Raw genomic sequence first — 17,937 nt, 5'->3', positions numbered from 1 at the left:
ACCTTGGTACAGTTATTTAATCTTCACATGGGAATTGATTCTTTAAATGTGCCACCTCTGTCTTGGGTTTCTACTCTGGACATTAAAAGACAGAACATTATAAGACAGCATGAACTGCAAGGAATTTTAATAGCTAAAGAAATATCATCATGAATAATAAGATCTTTAAAAAACAAAAATACTGACATTTCATTGTTTTGAATTACTTCTAATGAATTCTTTATAACTAATTTGTTCAAAACCTAGATTCAAATCCAATTGTTTATTACATAAAAAGAGGAACATGGGATGTACTCACTCATATTTGGTTTCTAGCCACAAATAAAGGACATTGAGCCTATAATTCGGGTTCTTAGAGAAGCTAANACACACACACACACACACACACACACACACACACACACACGAATAACTGTGTCCTTCCATTTGTATTAGCAATAATAAAAATGGCACATAGTGGTCCAGAACTTCATTGTTGGGAGTTTTCAGGCTCTAGATTGTCTAGATTAAGATATTTCCTATTTTTTTGATGAGGCCCTGTACATCACTTGGGGATGCAGTTGGGAGGGTCTCTGAGAGTTTAAAGCTAGCCAGGTCCTCAGAGAGTGTTCCAGGTTAGGCAGGGACACACAGTGAGACTCTGTCTCTTCAAATGAACTTTGTATAATTAATGTTGCCTCCACATTGTAAGTTCAAGAGTGGATAGAAAGCAAGTATTTCTGAAAAGAATTCACATTGTGGAATATAATATGATAGAGCAGACATGGCTGTGTCTTCATATGTAAAATATCAGTGAGACAAAATAAATACTGAGGACATCTGAAAGTCTTTCAATAAGTCATATTAATTTCTGACCAAAAAGTCATTGTAGATACTTTATACAACCTTTATAGAAGGTTTTTTGCTAAGTATGTATGTGGTTGAAGATTCGTTTACTTTTGTCTCTGTGAGCGCCCGCATGTATGCAGTTCCTAAAGAGGCAGGAGCCCTGGAACTGCAGTTACAGGTGGTTATGAGCCACCGTGTAGGTGCTGGGAGTCAAACCTGGGTCCTCGACTAGAGCAGTAAGTGCTCTTAACTGCCAAGCTATTTCAATAACCCAGTGTGTGTGTGTCCATGTATGTGCATGTGTCTGCATATGTGTGTATGCATGTGCATGTGTGTAACTGAGTGGCATTGCATACTGCATGGCTTCATGACACATTTATAACTGAGGGAAAGGAGAAGGGAGGCGAGGCCACAACTCAGGACTCACAAAGAAGATTCTGAAAGAAAAATGTTCTCCTACAGAAGTAGAGTCAGTTTAGGAGACTTCAAGCTCATCATAATGACAAAAAATGAACTATTATTCATAAAATCATTTCTGGCGCAGTAATTTAAGGGAGAAGCAAAGTTTTCACTAACTACTATTTTTAAGTTTTCATTTCCATTACTTTTAATCATGTGACTCTGATGTGTGCATGGGTATTTATGTGCGTGTGTGTAGGCATGTGCCACAGAAGCCAAAAGACGGTCTTAGAGCATTAGCCCTGGAGTTACAGGTGACTGAAAGCCACAGAGGTGGGCCCTGGGAACCAGTGTCTGGTCCTATGTAAGAATAGTGCCTACTCTGAACTGCTAAGGTGTATCTTTAGCCAGTCGATCATCTTTGTAGGGATAGCTAAAGGTCTGTTTACATCATGGGTGTTATCAAAATCATACTAAGGTTATCAAGTTTTATATAAATGAAAATCATATATATCATTCAAATGCCATATATAATATGTCATCAACATACATACTATATATGTTGATGTATCTGTCTATATCTATCACCTATCTACATCAACAGCATCTTCTATCTACTATCTATCTATCTATCTATCTATCTATCTATCATCTATCTATCTATCTGTCTATCTTTTGATCTATTGATCTATCGATCTATCTTTCTATTTGAAATAGACATGCTCAGAAAGTGGATTTTGACTTTGTATGGGAATCAGTTCAGGTCCTCTGCAAGAGCAGAGCATGCTCTTGACTGCTGAGTCATCTCTCCAGGCCAGCACCATGCAAGAGTATCCCGAAACTCTACTAAGCATGAGTTTACAGCAATTACAGTTATTCCATTGCTGGACATTGAATTCGGGGTCTTGCCTTGCATTACTAACTAGTTAAGCACCCATTCAGTGAGCCACATCCCCAGCGCTTGTTGTTTAGACTGGATCTCAGCCTGTAGCTGAGCTGTCCTTGAACTTGTGATTTTCCTGTTTCAAGGAGGCGCTAGCACTACCAGAACTTCACATGGCACCTGGCCCCTGAGCAACAAAAAGTTTGGTTTTGTCTTTGTTTGTTTGTTTATATTGAGTGTGTAGAAATCAATACTATATTCATGCTAGTATCAAACTAGTACTACTAAAGAACACCTTACAATTTCCTTCATAGAGGTGGTTATAAAACCATCGATTGCATTTTTAATAGGAAATATTAGTAACAACAACAGTCTTGGTAAAGTAAGTAAATCCTAAAAAATAAAACGGGAAATATTACAGGCTGGACAAAAACCTGCCCCTGTCTGTAAACTCATGCAATGACCTCTCTGTATCCCTTGGTCACCTTGGCACTATGGGCCCGCGCTGTGGAGATCAACTGTACTGCGCATCTTCAGCTCCTAGGACTCCAATGGACGAGGATGTGACAATCAATGCATATTTGTCAAACCAAATTGCCTTTTCCCTCCAGTGGCAATGGATGTCAGTAGTGCTCACATTCTACAGTGTTCCTAAGGATGACTTGGAGAGATGATTCAAATATTAATTCATTGGCCTGGGAGCTTAAAATGTAAAAAAAAAAATGTTTTGCCTTGGGCACAAAGTTTTCTGTGACTGCCCTAAGAAAGGCGAACCGTGTCTACATAATTATTGCAGTTTGCTGAGAACCGTGACAGAGGCTCAGGGAACATCTGGGAGAAGAGGAAGACGGACAGCAAGAGCCAGAGGACTGTGATATCTGCTGTGATATGGTGACTTCCAGACACGACAGGGGAGCTGCACCCACTCGTGAAACCTCAACCGTGTGGCTGCCTGAACCAGATCTGCACTGCTACAACACCATTGAAAATGGGGCACCCCTACTGTGAAAGGGGAAAGCCTCGCAAGACCCCGCCCCAGGAGAAGAGTGACAGGAAACCATAGCCCCTGACAGGTTGTCCAATCCCAAGTGTCAGCCCTAGACACAGTACAAAGGAGCAATGTTAAATGCCCTCGGTGGGCTCTACACATACCTGGACATGTGTATATGTGTGTGTATACATATATATACAGTGTGTGTACTGATAATTAAAGTAATATTCAAGATTTTGAAAGGGAGTGGGGGATTATAAGATGGACTGGGGGAGGGAGAGGGAGTCTTGGGAACAACAGAAATACACAAATATACTGCAAATGTATGAAATTTCTAAAACAATTAAATTAACTAAGAAGGAAGTATGCCCAGAATGTCATTTCGTCCTCCACTGCCAAGTTCTTCCTCCTCCTAGTACCAGTCAGATAAGTGACTCCCTCTACCAAGCTTCGCAAGAGGCTCCTCCTCTGTCCCCACTCACTCCTCCTGACCATTGTTATTTCTTTGATACAAGAAGCTTCTGACTTAATGGCTTATATTCTGCTTTTCCCCACCAAATTGCCGTATCTTAAGAGATTAGGGGGCTTTATTGGCAGCTGCCGTGCTATTGCCTGGAGTCAAGTGTGTCGACCGTAGCCAACCACGGATTCACTAAGACTCCATGGGCAGCTGATGCAAGCACGCACCAGGAGCTAAGGAACACTGACAAGGGAGGAGATGCGTGAAAGAACAGAGGTGAGGAACAACCAACTCGACACGGTCTTGTCAGGGCTCCCGACTGAGACGTTAGGATAACTAGATGGCAATGTGAGTGAGGACTTCTCCTTCTTGCTCTATCCAACTTGATCCAGTTTGGATTGGACTTCCATGTCACTTGTGAATGACCATGCTGTCTTTTACACAGCAGAAAAGATAAAATCCCAGAAAACTGGCTAGGCTCTGCCGAAGAAAAGACCTTGTGATAATGGAAGTTGCTCTGAATTAGGCAGTTCTGCTGGGCGGCGCAGTGGGTCCCTGTCATCCCAGGAGTCCAGGTAGAAGTGTAAAGGCCTCGTGCCTGGGTGAGTGTGTACTGGACAAGACGTCTTCTCTCCCTCCTTTCATTGGGTCTTCCTGAGCAGAATGTCGCGTTTCCTCACAAAGCCTTCTGGACGGCTCAGCTCTGCCGCTGTCCACCTTACACGTAGGGAGTTCTGTTTCTGTGGCTTGGACTCTTGCGTCTCCCTCTATTTAATGACCATATTAATTTATTTTCATTCTGTTATGTGACATTTGAAAGCATTAGTAGTAATCTTTGTTCTTTCGAGAGGAAAGTCAGAAATCTAACAAACGCACAAACATGTATACTCTTTTCCAGTAACTTAAACAATATTAGTTGGCTGCCAACTTAGGACACGTGTGTGAGAAAGGCCACTGAAACGTTTCTGTTCTGTGAAAAGGGATGTCTAAGCAGCAGGTACGCAGACTGGTAAAGAGATCAACGCTGAAGATTCAGAACTTCTTTCTCTAGTGCAACGGTGACCGCCTGCACTGTCTGAACAGGATGGAAAGGCATCGATCGCCAGCGCCTAATGAAGGCCTCATCAACTGTGGAGGATGTGGAACCATTTCAGCGTCTGCACGTATGTTTTCAGAAGTAGAGACCAGGCGTGAGTCCCCCAGAGGAAGGACCGACGAGCATGCCCTGCGCACTGTCTCCAGCAGGAAAGACCGGACATCTCTGCTGCGCTGTTCAGTCTGCCTCCTCCTCTCCACTCCTCCATCTGCCCTTCCCCGACTGATGCAGGTATCACCGCCCCGCCCTGCCTGCATTCCACGGCTCTGAACATGCTGCTTTTCTGTCGAGACTCTCCTCTGGATACAGCCAGATTGGCAGGACTACCGTCATTTATCAAATACTGCTGAGTGGACTTTTCTCATACTCAACTGCCTTTCTTTCCTGTGGTTTGTGTTATTAAAGAGATTTGACGTGCCTTGCCATGCTGTGTTCGAGACTCAAAGGATTCTAAACAAAATCAGAATACCAGCAGAGCCCAGGTTAAGGGATGCAAAGGGCATTGCATCGGCCGCCCCTGGCTGGTTTCCCTTTACAGGTAAGGCACAGGTTGGAAGAAGTCTGTCTTTGCTTTATAATTTGTGTTGTTTTCCCGCCACGAACATGGCTACTGTCCCTTTTCTTAGTCCTGAGAATATATTGCCGGGTGACCTGTTTGGACATTTATGGCCCTGGAGCTGAGAATGCCTACGGTTAAGCACTGAGCTGCGGGAAGATTCCCTCTGATTGAACACAGATGGAAAGGGAGGGGCAGGACTCCTCCCAGGGGTTAAATGCTAACATTTCATTTAACATGTTCCAGTTCAGTAGCAAGGGACCGCAAAAAGAAAACCGCTTTATTTAAAATCACAGGGTGGTGATGTTTTATGTATCATAAATCTGTCCCACCCAGGAAGTGCTAATAATAAGGGCCACGGTGACAGCTCGGCTCTATGGGGTAACTGAGATGAACGCACCATGCAAGCGTGATGCATCTGACATTCAAAGAACAATCGAGTCGCATACGCTGGAATATACAGTGAAGGTGGGGAGTGCACCAGCTTTCCTGCAGAATACACGCTTCTCACAGGGCAGGGTCCCGAGGGACACTGGTATTTAACCAGCTTCCCAGCGAGTGGCTGAAACGGCTGCCCAGCCCCAATGCTGCATCAATCAGCTGGGGCTCAACAACTCCTCTGCTCTGAAGTCGGAGGAGAGATCGGATGTTCAAAAGTCCCAGGCCCCACAATTTGAAGGTGGTGCCATGGCGTTGTTTGACCCTGGTGTGCAGTGATTAGTTACAGCCCCTCATCTCTTTACAGTGCCCGACTCCCTGATCCAGCAGCCCAAGGCCAACGCTGGCCCTGATGGTGAGTTTGGATGATATGGTTCTGAGATACGGATGGACCTGGAAATCAGGAGGAGAGTTTAAGCAGAACAGCACATTCTTGGAAACACTCGGAGGGCCTCTACGTATTCCAAGTAATACTTGCAGAACCCTTACTCCTCAGCCATTCCCATGGCTGTATGAGGCATGAAAGCCAGTCAAGGCCTGGGGCATTACACCGAGCGGTGGGCTTTGAATGTGTCGCCCTGCCCTGGGAAGACTCCTGTGGTGGCCTTAGCTCTTCCCGGTCCACCTCAGACTCATGAAATCTCCCGAGGTTGTGAGCTGTACATTTAAAGGATCCTTCTGTCCTATCAGTAAAAACTAGTAAACTTTAGTAAGAAGAAAGAAAACAGGTTGAGCTTGACAGTCTATGCTTGTGATCCCTGCACTTGGCAGGTGCTGGTGGGGGGAACGGGAGTTTGAGGCTTGTCTGGGTCACAAAGCAAGTTTGAGTCCAGCCTGTGTTACTTGAGACCCTGTTTCAAAAACCAAAACCCACAAAAAAAAAAAAACTAAACAAGCAAGCAAGTAAACAAACAAAAACCTAGCATGTACACACACACACACATTTGCACACACACACACACATTCACACACAAACAAAAATAAATAAAGCAACAGCATCAAATAGTGCTCAATGTGACAGCTTATGGTACTGCTGGTCAGTCTTGATTAGGACCGGATACTGTCAGTTCACGTTCATATTTTCCTTTCTCTCCCACTTGGCAGTATAAATACCTGTCTCGAGTCACTAAAAATGCTGTCATTTTCCAGATGTATCATAACTGGTCTTCAATCAAGATGTCACCCTCTCAGCTGAGCAATAAATCATCTTGGGAATATGTATATCAGGCTTATGAGTGCTGTACAAACTCATCCCTGAAGATCAGTATATGGGGAGCGTTTACTTCGTAGCCTCCCAGTGTGTGACTGGCACCATTAATAGGATGGTGTCTGATACAAGCCACTGGCAGCAAAGATACGACCCCCACACGCACACAGCCACCAAGTAGGAAAAGATGACTTCATTTCTGTGAGAGTGGATCAGATATCCACGAAGCTCTAGCTCTTGCTTCGGCAACTGAAGCGGTATTTACAAGGATATTGCCGCAGCAAGGATCCGATTGTATCTGGTCAGCTGGCCGGGGCGCTTTGGCTTTGTCAGACAAGCGTTTCTTTCCCTTGTCGTGACTTCCAGGTGCTACTGCTGAGCAAATGGGGCATCCCTGCCAGAAAAGGATTTGAAAAGAACAGGAGCAACAGCAACAGAAATCCTGATTTGGACAATCTGTGTGTTCTTGCCATCCACAAAGGCTTGACTGTGGGGAGTGGGGCGGCTGGAGGAGGGTCACAGTGAGGTTAAGAGAAAAGCACCCAGGAATTCTCTGTTGTTGAAAGGTTTTAAAGCTAACTGGTTTTGGTGGCCGCTGGAGATACACCCCTTTCCATCAAATACGGAGAGATCTCGATAATAGCATGTACAAGTTGTCCCTCAGATTTCCCCAAGAGGTGACTACATTTACAATGAAAAAAAAATCACTTAAAATCTAAAGTTTAGACAGTTAGCCCAACCAATAAAGAGAAGGATTCTTCTGTGGAGAGCCTGGCGGGGATCTCAAAAGATGCTACTGGTTATCCAGAAAGGGATTTAAATTAACAATGTATGCTACTAACAAGTGAAATGCTAAACACGTCCTACCTATATCAGTTGCTTGGTGGCAGAGTCTAGACCGGAAACAAATTTAAACATTTGTTAAGGCATGCAAGCATATTTGCAGCAAGATTCAAGTTCCAGCATCATACAACAGTATGCTAAGCATTCCTTTGTACTGGAAGGCAGAATCTCTAGTACAGAAGTTGGAGATTTTATAGTTTTATTCCTTGTTATTTGCCAACATTTAGCCATAGAGCTGCATGTAAGCTCGGAGAACATTGGTGAGGAGCTCAATAAATCTATTTGCCTTTGTTGGTTCGTGGGAGAGATGGTTGTCAAGTGGGAGCTGCAGGAAAGAATTCAAAACCTAGGGAAAAGGTAAGAGTCCAAGCTTTTAAAAAGACCCAAAGTGCTGTGGACATGTTGGAACTTGCCCATGGTTTTAATTCACCATTATACTCTCTTTGATAGTAGATGAGCCACTGAATACACACACACACATATACATGTGGATGTGTATATGTATATATGATATATTATATATATATAATCAAATGCATAAGTGGTTGGAACATTAAGTCCTACATAAATATTCTTAGGGATTTGTATTAATTTCTATTATAAATGCCTTTCCAAGGGGAACAGCCATTAGAGCTGCATGTTCTAAAACTTCATGTCTGTGGGGCCCTGAGCCGATCCTGACCACCGACAAAGCAACAGAAAAAGAAGACCAACAAGGAACACTTAATTGTTTTAAAATTGCTGTTGCCCCCCCAAACATTCATCAGAAGCAATTATTTTCCAACTTTGACTAACAATGTGTTTTCTCTTCCCTTCCTTTTACAACCGGCATATTAGAAAATAGATAAAAACATAAATCTGTGTTCTTTTGACCGATTTCTCTTTTCTCCAATAAATTTCTAATTCAATTTCATCACAGAGAAAGCTGGTTTCCGAGAAGTAAATCGATAAAGCCTTGTTATGTAACTATTTGGGGAAGTATTTTGAGGTTATAAAGCCTGTGTTTAATGGGTTTTATATATAAAATACTCATAACCCTTTACATCTGTTTGAATCATTATAGACTGTTTAGCTTAGTTGCTGATTTGCAGCTCCTAGGCACTCTAGCTCCTCACTGCCAAAACGGAGCGGCCTCCCAGTACTTCAGGTGAATCTGGTACCACTGTGGGGATGGCGGTCTCCAGAGCCTTGGCCCTTTTCCCTACAGATGTTATAAGCTGCAAAGCCCCTTCCTGTGCCATTATTCACTTCCGTTAGAACCAGTTATCATCAGCCCACTTCCCACACGGAGCCTCTGATCTTAAAGCTCATAACTGTCTACACCCAGGAAGCGAGCCTGCGCAAAGGAAAGGTGTGCTAATCAGTCTTTGGAAAACAGTAACAGCAGCAAAACAATGTTACATCCTATGTGGAAGAGAACACAGTCTCAATTTGTGCAACATGAGTGTAGACCCTTGTAAGATGCTTAATTAGTTATGAAATATTCACAGTTGGTTACAATTCCAAACACATTTAATACCTAAAGTTTATATAGAAATACTTTGAAAACATAGAAGTTCCAAATACAATATTTTAATGGGGCTTCCTTTTTAATATTTAGTTTACTTTTATTTAGTTTATTATGTGTATGTTTCTCTCTCTTTCTCCATGGTGTGTGTGTGCGTGTGTGTGTGTGTGTGTGTGTGTGTGTGTGTGTGTGTGTGCATTCACACATTACTGTGGCAATGTCAATAGAGGGCACCACGTTGCACGGAGCTGAAGTTGCAGAATCTTATGGAGCACCCAGTGTGTGTGCTGGGAGCCAAACTTGGGTCCTCTGCAAGAGATTCACTGAGCCAAATCTCCAGGCACACAGGTATTATTATTACTATCATTATTACTGTACCAAGTTTTATTTCTACATAAAACGTGTCCACTTACACTAATCTGAATCCTCTAGGGTCATTAGTACAGGAGCAACCGTTCAAGGACCTGGAGGGTAGTTCAGACCTTTAAGCTCCTACCAGCTAAACCAAAGGTTGTATGGGTCCATTCCAGGCTGGGATCCAACAAGGTGGGTTCAGGGCATACTCAGGTCATTTGACAGTGACTTAGTACTGATGAGTGCCAACCCTCATCATATCGACAACCTCAACAGAGTCATCCTGTCATCCTCCTCCTCCATGGCAGTGACAGGAGAAACCACTTATTATTAAAGAATTCCAGGAAGTGCCAGCTGCTTACGCAGAATGCCAGTTAAGGGCAGCTTTTATTACTTACTCTGGAGACAAATATTGCTTCTCAAGCTACTCAAGCTGAGATCTGAATACCGAGAATTGGTGGCAGGGAAGGCTTTGCTTTTATTTGCAATGATTGTGGCTTTGTAACACTGTTCTCAGAGAATAACGATTCTCAAGTGTCTTGCTTAAGCATGTCATGGGACATGAGACATGGCAAGACTGATTTATCAGATATTCAGTTAAGAAATAGTCAGTTAAAATAATTCATGTGTGGTGAAACTTAGCTGTAATGCCTCATATTTAATTTTTCATAGCACATACCATTAAGATAATAATATATTTCCTAATCAGAAAAGCATAAAAGATTTTATATAGCAGCCACAATGGCATCATTACAGAAGTGTGTGTGTGTGTGTGTGTGTGTGTGTGTGTGTGTTATATGCCTCTATATGCACATGGGTGTGCTCACCACTCTTGCAGGTAGCTGCTGGGGCCAGAGTTGGACACTGAGGTGTGTTTATTAATCATTTCTCTATCTTACTTTTGAGACAAGGTCTCTCACTGACTTGGAGTTCATCCATTTCAGAATGCTGTCTGTCTAGCAGACCCCAGGGTCCTCCCAGGACTGGAGTTACACTCATGTGGAAAGGATCTGAACACTGGTCCTCATGCTGATACCCACAGCAGACTTTCACTCACTGACCAATCTTCCAGCCTCAGAAAAGTTTTCCCTGTTTTCATTATACTTAGATCGAATCCAGGAAAAATAATGAGTGATCTGCCTTTGAATCTTATGTTATTTTAAACAGTGTTTTTATCTACCATCTTATTCTGTAAGATGAACCTGTCCCATTGGGCCCTACAGAATAAGATGTAATACACACACACACACACACACACACACACACACACACACACATCAACCTTCTCTTACAGAAGTATATGGAATATTACAGAGTGTATGTTATATGCATATATATTATAAAGTTGTATCTGTGTAAAATTATATTAAATATGTAACAATCTACATTATATACAATACATCATATTCACTGTAGTAGATTACATAATGCTAGATATATTCATAAATATCATAGGTATGTATATCTTTAAATGGATGGCTTTTATTGTTATCTTAAAGGACCATGTCTCATACAAGAGCAGAGAGAGCCTCAAAGATTAAAAAACAGGAAAACAAACTGATAAAATTTTATCTTATCCTGGACTTTAAACAATGTAACCAAACTGTGTAAATCTCATAATAAGCCCATTCATCTGGTTATTCTTCATGGGGTGTGCACTCATTTAAATATGTATTTGTGGTAAGTCAATGAAGCTAATGTATAAAACAGAAAGCCAGCGAATTAATGTGAATCTGACTAAAATCCTGTTTGGATTATTCTTCCCGGCAGCATGTAGTCTATGCTATCCTCAGGTTCACAATGCAGCCAAGGATGGTCCTGAATTTTTAATCCCTCCAGACTCGACCTCAGAGTGCTGGCGTACCTCAAGCTCACAATGCAACCAAGGATGATCCTGGATTTCCAATCCCTCCAGACTCGACCTCCGAGTGCTGGGGCAACACGCATAGAACCCTGTGCCCTTTATAAGGTGCTGGGGTCAACCCCAGGGCTTCCTGCATGTCATGTAGACAGTCCATGTACTGGGAGGCAACGCCAAGTCTCTCCATCAAGTTTTAATTGTATGATCTCCCTGACCTCAAGACATTTCCCCAAGACCAATTTCAGAATCAGAATAAAGGGCAAAGGGCACCAAAGCATGAGTGCTCCCCTCATGTAACAATAAGGGCTTGTGAATCGGGCACACATACTCCTCAACATACACTCCCTGTGCCCTGACCACAGGGATCCATCTCTAAATCCAGAGTACCAAATGTAGACTAGAAAGATAAATTCTGAAAAATCCTACCTCTTGATTCCTTGATCTTTCTTGGGACAGAATATTTCTCCAGAGTTCAAGAATACGGATTTATTTTTTTTTTTTCTGGACAAACCACATTTTGCAGCTGCTATCTTGAAATACTCCTGCAGTGACCCAAGCCACGGGGCTCGCATCACTTGCTACGTTTGTTACACAGAGGCAGCGCAGTGAGGGCAGGCGAGTATAGTGCTTCACGGGACTGTAAAAGTCTACTCTCAAAGGACTTAGCATCACAGGAAGGTGGCAAGGATGGAACGTTTTGCAAGAGCTGAGTTGCTGTTGAAAGCCTCAGCCACACGTGATGGGGTAATTCAGTTTTTATAGAAGTGGTGTTTGGGGTAGCTATTCCACAGGTGTCAGGGGAGACGTGGAAGGAAGAAGACAGAATCACTCTACAGAGGAGGAATGGGGAAAATGAGCAAAATAAAAGAACGTGGTGCCTGAGAAAGAGACACACGTGGAACATGGCAGACGTGGTAAGGTAGGGAACTGAGGAGGGATTCTGGTTCCCAGAATGCCACAGGAAGGCACAAAGGCACCTCTTTTGCACATCCTATTGATGTGGGAGTCCCCTCTGTGTGCTGGCATCACCATTAATGGATAAAGAAACTGCCTTGGAGGGCAGAACTTAGCTAGGCAGAGAAAACTAAACTGAATGCTGGGAGAAAGAAGGGCGGAGTCATAGAGAAGCCATGGAGCCACCACCGGAGACAGATGTGCTGAAACTTTGCTGGTAGGCCCCGAACTTATGGTGAAGCACAGATTAAGGGAGATGGTTTAAATTAATATATAAGAGTTAGCCAATAAGAAGCTAGATCCAAGGTGTGATTTAAATAATACAGTTTCTGTGTGATTATTTTGGTTCTGGGCGGCCAGGACAAACAAGCTGCCCTCCTCCAACATCCTATCTTTATGTTTTTATTCCTAAATTCAGTCACAGAGTTTTACCAAAGTATTCCTGCCAATCATGCTTTATTCTTCCCAATCCAGACAAGGCAACACCTTCTCTGCAGGCTGCTGTGTTGTCCTCTGCACAAGTCCCTTCTCTGTCGTCCTGTTTTTCAAAGCTTTCTCCTTTACGTCCATGCTGTTATGGAACAGCACTCGGCCCACAGTGTTTTAACTGTGGGTTTTTGTGTGTGTTTCCCCACTGTATTGTACAAAGACGTGGTTATTACCCTTTCTTTTATCCTGCTTGGTATCCAGCATATCATAGCATATCACCTGAAAGCCGTGCTTGAAGCTACATCTATGAAAAACTCTTCATCACACTGTTTTTGAAAACTATATAAACCAGGAAAGAAGCATATTGCTTCTTTCAAACAAGCTCCAAAGTATCCTGCTTGGAACAGATTGACCGTGTTTATTTCAAATGAGGCATTCCATGCCTCCTTTCCCACTAGGGCACTGGTTCTTAACCTCCCTGATGCTGTGACCCTTTAATACGGGTCCTTAAGGCATGGTGACCCTCAACCATAAAATCACTTCATTGCTACTTCATAACTATAATTTTGCTACTGTTACGAATTGTGATATAATATTTAATATGCAGGATATCTGATACGCGACCCCTATGAAAGGGTCTTTTGACTCCAGAGGGGCTGTGACCCACAAGTTGAGAAACACTGTTTTAGAGCCTATCTTTTTAAAAACAAATCCTGCATTCTTAACTATGTGCCTTAAATAGATCTTTGGTTATGAATTGAGACTCAGCAACATTCCGAAAGCATATTTTTATAACATATTTTAATAATTCCCTTTGTCTCATCAAATTCTCAATGGCCTCAATCTCTAGAAAACAATATGGTAACACAAAGGCCTGAAAGTTCACATTTGAATAGCCAAGAGCCACGTTGCTGATTTAGAAAAAAAATCCCTGAATTGACACGTTCTCTTAAATCAGGTTGTACTAATAGATACCGCTTTTCAAAGACTGCTATGGTAAAACCTCAAATAATACACAGTGGTAGCTAATGGTTCGCTTCTTGTTATTACTGGATTGCTTTAACACAAACATTTACTCCAGTCAATGTTTACTGAGCACGTCAAGGGCCAATCACTTAAATGGATGCGGCTCTGCTTCCTCTTTACGGGTTAGGTCTCTGTCTACTCACTTGGTGTTTTAATTTAGATTTTACTTTAATTTTACTTGTATGCGTGTTTTACCTGCAAGAATATCTGTGTACCATGTGTGTGCACCATGCCTGTGGAGGTCAGAAGAAGGTACAGGATCTCCGGACAGAGTTACAGATGGTTGAGAGGGCACTGGGAATTGAACCCAGGTCTAGTGGAGGAACAGCTAGTGCTCTTAAACACTGAGCCCTCTCTCCAACCTTCCCTAAGGTCTCTCTTTATTGATGTGATTCCAAGTACTTATTCTCCTGCATGTAACAGATCAGAATTCTAGTTTGGTGCAAATTTTTTAATTCTGATGGAAAACAACATGATTACTCAGCTGTTTCCTCAAAGCTGGATCAGAACCCTCATTTTTTAGGTAAGTGGTAGCACGTTCCATAGGAAAATTGACTCTAAAACATTCCACTGTTTGACCCAGAATTCCTGTCTTGCCCTGTATACACACACGGCTGACCTCAGTACCCGGCTCCTGCCGACTTAAAATGAAACTTTGATCCTCCAACGGCTTCCAGAGCAAAGCACAGAAAACACAAATCTGTACCCGTTTATGGACACCCCTGTCGCTGTCACCACGCTTTCTAAAGTGCATGGCCCAACAGTGTTTCTGCTCCTGTTACTTCAGTGCTGCTGGAATAAGATACAAGAGAAACTTTATTTTTGCAACATTTCATCCATTCTTTCTCTGCCCCCAATTTCTTTTTCCCCTATTTATAAAATATCCACAAAGCCATCAAAACTGTACAGCATCAAAGCCCAAATTATAAAATAGAAATTATAAAATAGACTAGGTAGGAAATTTGGTCCCTTGGTTCTTTTGAAGGTGGTTTAAATGCAGGTTTCCAGTAGAAGTGTCCAGGAAATACACTTTACAATATACAGTGTATCAGAACTGCCGTCCACAGATTTTGTGGTTTTTATGAGAACATGATACTATCAAATATGCTTGCAAGTAGCAAATAATTTGAAGGATGGTAAGTTTGTATCTAGTTAAGTGTTCCCAATTTTTCGTTATTTTGATAGTATATAACTTGAAAAATTAATTTTTATATTGTTGTCTGGATAGAGACAGAAACATCTCATCTTTAACTCCAGGAAAACAAAGTTGTAAGAACACTGCTTCAGCTGCTGGTGCAGAGCTGGGAGAGAACCTGTTGAGGGTGAGGGAAACTGTGCCTTTATATCCTACGGCTCACGAGGGAGGTGCTGTAAGTCCAACAAGGTCCAATTAGATTACACGCAAGAAACGCACATTCTTGCCTGTCTATCTCAGGTAAGTGATACCAGCTCAGCAAAACCTTGAATAACCGGACATTTAGAAACACTCCTTTTGCATAGGCATGCTACTTTCCAAACTGACGACTGGGCTCTCAGCAGTTTCAGTGGTACAAGCTAGGGAGAACAAACTTCTTAAAGAATAGGTACAGGGCTCAAATTTCAGTGAGTTAAACTTTAACTCAGGATAAACAGAATATTAAATAGATAATTAGAGGAAGAATTTAAGCATTGTTTTTCACTTCTGAATCTTAGAAGTATTATCTAGGTCACATGGTGTTGTGAATTTAGAATTCACAGGTCTCAGAATTTAGAAACCCTCGAGGATGGGCTTCAACTTGTCAAACTCCCCAGACCACGCTGAGGAGACTCCACACTCACAGTTACTAGCATCCACATATGATGCTAATCAAATCATGAATTTTCGGATCTGTATGCACACACACACACACACACACACACACACACACACACACACGAATAACTGTGTCCTTCCATTTGTATTAGCAATAATAAAAATGGCACATAGTGGTCCAGAACTTCATTGTTGGGAGTTTTCAGGCTCTAGATTGTCTAGATTAAGATATTTCCTATTTTTTTGATGAGGCCCTGTACATCACTTGGGGATGCAGTTGGGAGGGTCTCTGAGAGTTTAAAGCTAGCCAGGTCCTCAGAGAGTGTTCCAGGTTAGGCAGGGACACACAGTGAGACTCTGTCTCTTCAAATGAACTTTGTATAATTAATGTTGCCTCCACATTGTAAGTTCAAGAGTGGATAGAAAGCAAGTATTTCTGAAAAGAATTCACATTGTGGAATATAATATGATAGAGCAGACATGGCTGTGTCTTCATATGTAAAATATCAGTGAGACAAAATAAATACTGAGGACATCTGAAAGTCTTTCAATAAGTCATATTAATTTCTGACCAAAAAGTCATTGTAGATACTTTATACAACCTTTATAGAAGGTTTTTTGCTAAGTATGTATGTGGTTGAAGATTCGTTTACTTTTGTCTCTGTGAGCGCCCGCATGTATGCAGTTCCTAAAGAGGCAGGAGCCCTGGAACTGCAGTTACAGGTGGTTATGAGCCACCGTGTAGGTGCTGGGAGTCAAACCTGGGTCCTCGACTAGAGCAGTAAGTGCTCTTAACTGCCAAGCTATTTCAATAACCCAGTGTGTGTGTGTCCATGTATGTGCATGTGTCTGCATATGTGTGTATGCATGTGCATGTGTGTAACTGAGTGGCATTGCATACTGCATGGCTTCATGACACATTTATAACTGAGGGAAAGGAGAAGGGAGGCGAGGCCACAACTCAGGACTCACAAAGAAGATTCTGAAAGAAAAATGTTCTCCTACAGAAGTAGAGTCAGTTTAGGAGACTTCAAGCTCATCATAATGACAAAAAATGAACTATTATTCATAAAATCATTTCTGGCGCAGTAATTTAAGGGAGAAGCAAAGTTTTCACTAACTACTATTTTTAAGTTTTCATTTCCATTACTTTTAATCATGTGACTCTGATGTGTGCATGGGTATTTATGTGCGTGTGTGTAGGCATGTGCCACAGAAGCCAAAAGACGGTCTTAGAGCATTAGCCCTGGAGTTACAGGTGACTGAAAGCCACAGAGGTGGGCCCTGGGAACCAGTGTCTGGTCCTATGTAAGAATAGTGCCTACTCTGAACTGCTAAGGTGTATCTTTAGCCAGTCGATCATCTTTGTAGGGATAGCTAAAGGTCTGTTTACATCATGGGTGTTATCAAAATCATACTAAGGTTATCAAGTTTTATATAAATGAAAATCATATATATCATTCAAATGCCATATATAATATGTCATCAACATACATACTATATATGTTGATGTATCTGTCTATATCTATCACCTATCTACATCAACAGCATCTTCTATCTACTATCTATCTATCTATCTATCTATCTATCTATCATCTATCTATCTATCTGTCTATCTTTTGATCTATTGATCTATCGATCTATCTTTCTATTTGAAATAGACATGCTCAGAAAGTGGATTTTGACTTTGTATGGGAATCAGTTCAGGTCCTCTGCAAGAGCAGAGCATGCTCTTGACTGCTGAGTCATCTCTCCAGGCCAGCACCATGCAAGAGTATCCCGAAACTCTACTAAGCATGAGTTTACAGCAATTACAGTTATTCCATTGCTGGACATTGAATTCGGGGTCTTGCCTTGCATTACTAACTAGTTAAGCACCCATTCAGTGAGCCACATCCCCAGCGCTTGTTGTTTAGACTGGATCTCAGCCTGTAGCTGAGCTGTCCTTGAACTTGTGATTTTCCTGTTTCAAGGAGGCGCTAGCACTACCAGAACTTCACATGGCACCTGGCCCCTGAGCAACAAAAAGTTTGGTTTTGTCTTTGTTTGTTTGTTTATATTGAGTGTGTAGAAATCAATACTATATTCATGCTAGTATCAAACTAGTACTACTAAAGAACACCTTACAATTTCCTTCATAGAGGTGGTTATAAAACCATCGATTGCATTTTTAATAGGAAATATTAGTAACAACAACAGTCTTGGTAAAGTAAGTAAATCCTAAAAAATAAAACGGGAAATATTACAGGCTGGACAAAAACCTGCCCCTGTCTGTAAACTCATGCAATGACCTCTCTGTATCCCTTGGTCACC

The 17,937-nt window shown here is 42.0% G+C and overlaps 1 protein-coding gene and 1 long non-coding RNA gene across 3 annotated transcripts in view; one reads left to right on the top strand and one right to left on the bottom strand.

Moving 5' to 3' along the window:
- Sox5 (SRY-box transcription factor 5) overlaps positions 1–17,937 on the bottom strand; it is a gene marked incomplete at its 5' end in the record, with an annotated part of 134,091 nt that overhangs the window by 53,727 nt on the left and 62,427 nt on the right. The gene's annotated exons all lie outside the window — the stretch shown is intronic.
- LOC126497305 (uncharacterized) lies at positions 3,323–8,153 on the top strand. 2 transcript variants are annotated; one of them, XR_007590574.1, is made up of 3 exons: positions 3,323–3,909; positions 4,007–5,195; positions 5,959–8,153. It is a non-coding gene; the product is annotated as an uncharacterized lncRNA (long non-coding RNA). The 2 variants fall into 2 exon arrangements; XR_007590575.1 differs by having other exon boundaries at positions 3,323–5,195; positions 5,959–6,006; positions 6,801–8,153.

The sequence above is a fragment of the Alexandromys fortis genome, unplaced genomic scaffold (genome assembly GCF_014885135.2).
Source record: "Alexandromys fortis isolate MF-2015 unplaced genomic scaffold, M_Fortis_MF-2015_v1.1 scaffold_21, whole genome shotgun sequence".
Taxonomy (NCBI): domain Eukaryota; kingdom Metazoa; phylum Chordata; class Mammalia; order Rodentia; family Cricetidae; genus Alexandromys; species Alexandromys fortis.
This window is presented reverse-complemented; position numbering and strand designations above follow the sequence as displayed.